Genomic DNA, 6,661 nt, shown 5'->3' with positions numbered 1-6,661 from the left:
TGGGATGTTCTCAGTGTTTCTCTAGTGGTGAGGGTTGATAGTTGTTATGAATGTTCCCTAGGGTATTGTGGTAGTACTTCATACAAATATGGGTAGGTGTGGAAGGTAGTATGGGCCCGTACTATTGAAAGCACAGGACCCATACGCGTATCAGGGAAACCATGGTCTCTAGGGTAGGGTTGCGAGAGTTGGATCCCAGGATTTTGGGAAGTGTCTGAGATTGGTAAGGTGTCTTCATTATGGAGATCTCGAGGCATGATGATAGTGGATCCGGATCAGGATCGGGAGCTGGAGAGCGAGTTCCGGGTGGATCAGTGCCGTCGAAGGTTATCGATCGGACGAGCACGAGCGAGCGGGATGCGAGGATTCGCGAGATCCTGCGTGATGAGGTTGATGCATTGTTACGGGCTGAGTCGTCAGAATTGTTTGGGTCGATCAGGACCGCCATGATTGAGTAGTTTGATGAGCGATATGCGGCTCTCGCAGAGACGACTGCCGCGGCAGTTACAGCGGCTGTAGCAACGGCAAAAAGAGGAGCTAGTCAGGATTTTCAGTATCGGGACTTCTATTATACGAAGCCCCCACATTCGATGGGGTTTAGGACCCGATTGTTGCTATGAGATGGTTATCAGACGTAGAGGGGTATTTCTCCACGAGTTTATGTCTTGCTGATCAGAGGGTGAGGTGTGCTCTGAACATGTTGAGGCTAGGAGCGAAGGATTGAGGGAGATTGACTACGAGGTCATTTTCCGATGCGCAGAGGGCTGCGGTTTCATGGGATCAATTCAGAGAGATGTTCAGTACTCGCTATGTTCCGCGGGATGAAAAGGAGAAATTGGCTCGGAAGTTCCTTGAGCTGAAGCAGGATTTGGAGTCGGTGACTGAGATCACCAGGATGTTTATTGAGAGGGCGATGTTTTGCCCTGAAGTTCGCTTTGGAGCAGGCTTGGATGTCTTGATATCTGAGTATGCTCAAGAGAGATATCAGACAGTTCGTGTCTGCGCGGAGGTGTGAGACCTTGTTGGAGTTGCAGGAGGCTGCCATGCGGCGTAAGTTAGAGGTTGAGTTACAGTTGCGTGAGCTGAGGCAGGCCCCGATGCAGTCGCAGTCGGTGCCGAAACGGTCCAGGACCGTAGATGTTAGAATGGGGGGATCGGAGCGGCCACACTTGTGGGAAGTGTGGGAGGGATGGCACCGGAGCTTGTTGGTCCGGTGGTGCATGCCGCAAGTGCGGAAAGGAGGGGCACGGTGCACGGGATTGTCGGCAGTCAGTGCCAATTCAGGATTTGAGGATTTGTTATCAGTGTCGGCAGGTTGGACATTTGAGGGTCAACTGTCCACAGTTTTATGCAGGACCGGTGCAGGCTCTAGCACCGGCCACCTTGAGGAGTTCAGGAGGAGGACAGGATGGAGTGGAGCCCCAAGGGCTCAGGGTCGTGCTTATCGACTTGCGGCAGAGAGAGACGGAGCAGTGCCTGAGGCAGCTGCGGGTATGATGCTTTCTTGATGTCCTGATTGCCTTGCGTTGATTGTGGCGTATTGTTTATGCTGGTATCTTGTGTGGATTTCGATGCGGTATTCATTGTTTCGCGGGTTTGGCATGGTTATGGATTGGTGCTTCAGGTTTTCGCTTTGGCATTCGTTGTTCCCTGACGGTTTGGTATGGTTATAGTTTGGTGCTTTGGTGCCGGTAGCCTTGTGCGGTTTCGATGCGGTATTCATCCTTTGGCAGGTGGTGGGTTTGGTTACGGGTTATTATTGGGAATTCCGTTGGTTATCGTTCGTGGGAGTTGATAGTGGTAATGCGGCACAGGGTTGAATGTCGGGTAGCATCTGCAGTCGTGGAGTGGATAATTGAAAGACCGGATTCTTTTGAGTGGATTGATCAGGGAGGAGATGTGTTTTGCTGAGGGTTGCTTATGCTTGTGGGAAGCAGTCAGTGGGTAAATGTTCTCTTTGTGCAGGATTGTTCTGAAAGGTCGTTAATGACGATCGGTGGCAGTTAGTTAGTGCTTCAGTGGGGGAGAATTGGAGAATTCTCCGGGAGATCGATGAGTATGTGAGGGTGCTTAGCTGTTGGGATTCAGCAGTGTTTGGCGGCTCAGAGTATAGGCCGATGAGAGCGAGTGTCGGGTATGCGGGGCGGGATACAGACCTAGGGCCTTTGATTGTGGAGGCCTGAGAGAAGGCCGGGATCAAGCTTGAGTAAGTAACCGGGGTTATGCGATCAGAGTATTGGTATGTTTGATGTACGTGATGGGTTGTACTGCATTAATCCCACGGGATTATGTTGTGCATGTTTCTAGAGCTGGAACCGGAAGGTTCCCAGAGTTAGAACCTGAGGGTTCGCAGAGTTTGGGTGTACGGACCCACAGAGATATAGCCTCGAGTGGCTAGTATGTGTTATGAGAGTCGGTCCAGTCATGCTGGAGACTCTGTTGGTATTGCTGGATCAGTTTGAGATTGCGGATCGTGTATGTTGCAGTGTGATTGCATTGGAAGGTCTGGCCCCGGGTGAGTGATCTTGTTTAGCTGAGACAGTGATTTTGATGAGTGAAGAGAGTGCATGAGATTGAGAGCCCCTGCAATGAGAGCCAGAGTATGTGAATAGCGGTTACGCAAAAAGGGTGGTGTCGCTTTGGGCGAGCACCGTGACACTGGTTGGAGTGGCATTATGGCCAAGAGGGTTCCTTGGAAAAGGAAAAGAGAAAGGTGTGTAACTCCGAAGGGGAGTGCAAGTTCACGAAAGTGAAAGCTGCAGAGCAGAAGTTATGGTTAGAGTATTTCGAGTATGGCTTTGAGCATCGTGTTCGCGGCAACGAAGTAGGAACCCATCCGGTTTGGGATGTCTGTCGAGGCTCAGAAGGGATGCAGGGGGAGAGAGAATCTTGAATTCTCAATGTGATTCTGATCAGAGTGTAGGGTGGATGTAGTGGTTCATCTTGGGAGATGTTCGAGGATATCATCAGTGTGTCGGGTCTTCCAACCTGCGGGTTTTGGAGGCTAGTTCAGCAGGTGTAGGTGATTGCAAGAGGAGAACTCGTGAGAGTTGCTCTAAGAGTGAGAATGGATCTCTCAGTCGGTCCGGAATGGACAAAGTGGGCTTTGGATCGGGGATCCGGTGGTTCATGTTGAGATTTAGAGCAGGGTTGCATCTTGGGTAATTTTCGGTTACAGAGAGTGATGTGCAGTACAAAGATCGTGCTTCAGTCGACAGAGCAGATTCAGCAAGTTAGGCGGAGGTTATTGACTGCCCAGAGCCGACGGGAAAGTTATGCAGACAGACGCCGGTCCGAGCTTGAGTTTCAGGTCGGTGACTTCGTACTCCTGAAGGCCTCTCCTTGGAGAGGAGTGATTCGATTCAAGAAGAGGGGCACGTTGGGGCCCCGGTATATTGGGCCTTTTCATGTGATTGCGGGGGTAGGCCTGAGGGTCTACCGGTTGGAGTTGCCCACGGATTTGAGACAAATCCATGATATTTTCATGAGTCGCAATTGAGGAAGTATATAGCCGATGAGTAGGCAGTGGTTCCATTAGAGGACATTCAGGTGGATGCAAGCCTGAATTATGCCGAGAAGCCAGTGGTCATCAGAGAATGGAAGATCGAGGTTCTGAGGAATAAGGAGATACCTCAGGTGTTAGTTCAGTGGCAGCACCGGAGGGGATCGGAAATGAACTGTGATCTGGAACGTGATATGTGGGAGCAGCATCCGGGGCTATTTTTCAGAGTGAGACTTCGAGGGCGAAGTCTAGTTCTAGTGGGGGAGAGTTGTAACAGCCCGGAATTTCAAATATTGATATAATTATGATTTGGGGGTGTTTTAAGAGGGTACTCGGCGAGTTGGAGCCTAGACTCGCCGAGTAGGATCGCAGACTTGGTCGCGGGATCGCGACTGGACTCGACGAGTCCAGATATGGACTCGGCGAGTCGACGCTGTTCAGTGGAAACCCTAGCCGTTTGGTTTTGGAACGTATATAAGGCACTTATAGGCCGTCATTGTCCGTCTTTAGTCGACTGAGAAGAACCCTAAACGGCGGTGGGCATCTAGAGCAAGATTAAAGGGTATTAGGGCTTTGAAGAAATTGTTGTGCAAGGAGGAGAAGAGTTTTGGCTAAAGGAACAGCAAGGGATTCGAGTTCTGCGGGTTGGGGACACAGAGAGTGCGTTATTCAGGTATTATCTCGGATTCTTTCTGTGTTGTTGATGTGTGCATGGAATTAGGGTTTATGGAACCCATTTGGTGATTAGATGAATTAGTACATTATTACCCAATCGACTATAACCCTGTATTAGGACCTTTAGAGGTCCAGAAGGTCCCAATCTTGTGTATTTCGGGACAAAACTTATCTCAGGAAGCAGTTTGATCGACTGCATGGCATGGACTCGCCGAGTCCGATGAACAGACTCGGCGAGTAGCTTGGAGATTGACTGGGACTCGTCGAGTTGTTCTTCAGACTCGGCGAGTTGAGTCGGGGTGGCCCCGCGATTCTTCCAGGAGGAACTCGTCGAGTAAAAAGGGGATACTCGACGTGTAGAAAGGGTGTCTTAAGGAATCGGTGAGTTAAGGGCGAGTGGACTCAGAGTCGTTGAACTCGGCGAGTCTTGGGGTGACTCGGTGAGTTAGGTCGCGGGTTGAGTGAAGTTCTGAGCCTGGGGACTCGGCGAGTCTTAGGGTTGACTCGGCGAGTAGGGTCAGTCAGGGGTTGACTTTGACCTTGTCTTTGACCAAGGATTTACCAGTGGTTCCAGGGGTATTTTGGTAATTGTGGTTATTGTTTGAGTTCAGTGCATTGGTGACTGTCCAGAGGTGGAGATCGTATCAGTGATCGGAGCAGCTTGAGCAATCTGTTCAGTCGGCAGTTTCAAGGTGAGTTATCCTCACTATATCGCTAGGGTTTATGGCACCAATGCCAACCCTTTTATCGGATGGAAATCCGGGTAGTTGTCAGTTGTTATATGTTATGGGCCGGAAGGCAATACATGTTATGGGCCGGAAGGCATTACTATGTGGACCGGGAGGTCATGGCCTGGAAAGGCGTATGTATGCATTTAGTATGTTGACTGATTCATAGGGTAATGTTATGATAGTGACCGGCTAGACCGATATCTTGTTAGAGTAATGCTATGATATGTGATCTGCTGATCGATTGTTGTCTATGAACTGCTATATGATTATTTGTTATGTTATATACGCATTTTATGCTTATGGGCCGGAAGGCAATATGTTATGGGCCGGAAGGCGATTATGTTGCGTGATGGACCAGAAGGTCAGGGCCTGGAAAGGCGTATATGTGGTTGGTATTCTGGGGGTATCTCACTAAGCTTTCGGGCTTACAGTTGTGGTTTTATGTTTCAGGTTCTCAAGAGTCTGTGACAAGGCAAAGGCGTGATCGTACCGTTCCTCGCGTTGGTGTTTTATGATATGAACCTGGGAAAATACTCTGTTAAATAATGTATTGAAAACCTTTTTGTAACAACGTTATTAAAATGAGTGGTTTTTGAAAAGTTTTAATTGTTTTGAAATTTTGGGCGTTACATGTCTTGTGCTCAACTTTTGTTGCCCATTGATGTACTTTAAGGATTCATGATCAGAATGCAAAATAAAATGATTTGCACGCAAATAATGACTCCAATGATCTAAAGCACGGACAATAGCATAAAACTCCTTATCATAAGTGCAATAATTCAAACGAGCATCACCCAACTTTTCAGAAAAATAAGCAATAGGACGTTTAGATTGGATCAAAACAGCCCCAATACCAACTCCACTTGCATCACACTCCACTTCAAATGGTTGAGAAAAATCAGGAAGAGCCAAAATAGGAGCATCACACAACAATGCCTTGAGTTTCTCAAACGCCTTTTGAGCTTCTTCTCCCCATGCAAAGACTCCTTTCTTCAAACAACCTATTATGGGACTTGTAATGGTGCTAAAATCACGAACAAATCTTCTATAGAAAGAAGCAAGACCATGAAATGATCTAACTTCAGAAATATTAGTAGGAATAGGCCATGACTTGATTGCTTTAGTTTTGGATGGGTCCACGGACACGCCATTTCTTGACACCACAAAACCCAAAAATGCCACTTCTTCCACCAAAAACGAACATTTTTCTTGCTTCCCATAGAGTTTTTGACCTCTAAGCGTCTCGAAAACCTGTTTTAAGTGCACCAAATGATCCTCCAAGCTCTTGCTATATACCAAGATATCATCAAGGTACACAACCACAAACCTACCCAAAAAAAATTTTAGCACTTCATTCATGAGTCGCATGAAAGTGCTAGGTGCGTTAGTTAGACCGAAAGGCATCACGGTCCATTCATACAAGCCACGTTTAGTTTTAAAGGCTATTTTTCATTCATCCCCTTCATGCATACGAATTTGATGGTAACCACTTCTCAAATCAATTTTTGAGAACACAATAGAACCATGCAACTCGTCCAACAAATCATCAACTCTACGAATAGGAAATCGGTATTTTATGGTGATGTTATTAACAGCCCTACTATCAACACACATCCTCCAAGAACCATCTTTTTTTGGAACCAACAAAACTGGAACAGCACAAGGACTTAGGCTTTCACGAACATAACCCATTTTCATGAGTTCATCAATTTGTTTTTGCAACTCTTTTGTCACCTCCGGATTACATCTATAG

Source organism: Lactuca serriola, chromosome 7 (assembly GCF_051521515.1).
Source record: "Lactuca serriola cultivar US96UC23 chromosome 7, Lser_US96UC23_V15, whole genome shotgun sequence".
Classification (NCBI taxonomy): Eukaryota; Viridiplantae; Streptophyta; class Magnoliopsida; order Asterales; family Asteraceae; genus Lactuca; species Lactuca serriola.
The sequence above is the reverse complement of the archived record's forward strand: the minus strand, read 5'-3'. Positions refer to the sequence as shown.